The sequence below is a fragment of the Schistocerca cancellata genome, unplaced genomic scaffold (assembly GCF_023864275.1).
Source record: "Schistocerca cancellata isolate TAMUIC-IGC-003103 unplaced genomic scaffold, iqSchCanc2.1 HiC_scaffold_426, whole genome shotgun sequence".
NCBI classification, from domain to species: Eukaryota; Metazoa; Arthropoda; class Insecta; order Orthoptera; family Acrididae; genus Schistocerca; species Schistocerca cancellata.
Window position 1 is genome coordinate 6085424 of NW_026046443.1, and position 1556 is coordinate 6086979.

A 1556-nucleotide genomic window follows, 5' to 3' on the forward strand; every position below is an offset into this window, starting at 1 on the left:
CTATTTGGGGAGGAAAATAACTGATGATGCTCGAAGTAGAGAGGATATAAAATGTAGACTGGCAATGGGAAGGAAAGCGTTTCTGAAGAAGAGAAATTTGTTAACATCGAGTATAGATTTAAGTGTCAGGAAGTCATTTCTGAAAGTATTTGTATGGAGTGTAGCCATGTATGGAAGTGAAAGATGGACAAGAAGAGAATAGAAGTTTTCGAAATGTGGTGCTACAGAAGAATGCTGAAGATTAGATGGGTAGATCACATAACTAATGAGGAAGTATTGAATAGGATTGGGGAGAAGAGAAGTTTGTGGCACAACTTGACCAGAAGAAGGGATCGGTTGGTAGGACATGTTCTGAGGCATCAAGGGATCACCAATTTAGTATTGGAGGGCAGCGTGGAGGGTAAAAATCGTAGGGGGAGACCAAGAGATGAATACACTAGGCAGATTCTGAAGGATGTAAGTTGCAGTAGGTACTGGGAGATGAAGAAGCTTGCACAGGATAGAGTAGCATGGAGAGCTGCATCAAACCAGTCTCAGGACTGAAGACCACAACAACAACAACAACTCAAGGAGTTACAGTCACGGGCCTTAATCATCGTACGGCAAGAAAAGTTGGGAGATATTCCGATCCGTTAATGAGGAACAGATTAACTCTGGAAAAAATTTCGAGGGGCATTCAGTAAGTACGAGGTGCATTCAAGTTCTAAAGCCTCCGATTTTTTTTTTCTAATTAACTACTCACCCGAAATCGATGAAACTGGCGTTACTTCTCGACGTAATCGCCCTGCATACGTACACATTTCTCACAACGCTGACGCCATGATTCCATGGCAGCTGCGAAGGCTTCTTTAGGAGTCTGTTTTGACCACTGGAAAATCGCTGAGGCAATAGCAACACGGCTGGTGAATGTGCGGCCACGGAGAGTGTCTTTCATTGTTGGAAAAAGCCAAAAGTGACTAGGAGCCAGGTCAGGTGAGTAGGGAGCATGAGGAATCACTGCAGAGTTGTTATCACGAAGAAACTGTTGCGTAACGTTAGCTCGATATGCGGGTGCGTTGTCTTGGTGAAACAGCACACGCGCAGCCCTTCCCAGACGTTTTTGTTGCATTGCAGGAAGGAATTTGTTCTTCAAAACATTTTCGTAGGATGCACCTGTTACCGTAGTGCCCTTTGGAACGCAATGGATGAGGATTACGCCCTCGCTGTCCCAGAACATGGACACCATCATTTTTTCCAGCACTGGCGGTTACCCGAAATTTTTTTGGTGGCGGTGAATCTATGTGCTTCCATTGAGCTGACTGGCGCTTCGTTTCTGGATTGGAAAATGGCGTCCACGCCTCATCCATTGTCACAACCGACGAAAAGAAAGTCCCATTCATGCTGTCATTGCGCGTCAACATTGCTTGGAAACATGCCACACGGGCAGCCATGTGGTCGTCCGTCAGCATTCGTGGCACCCACCTGGATGACACTTTTCGCATTTTCAGGTCGTCATGCAGGACTGTGTGCACAGAACCCACAGAAATGCCAACTATGGAGGCGATCTGTTCAACAGT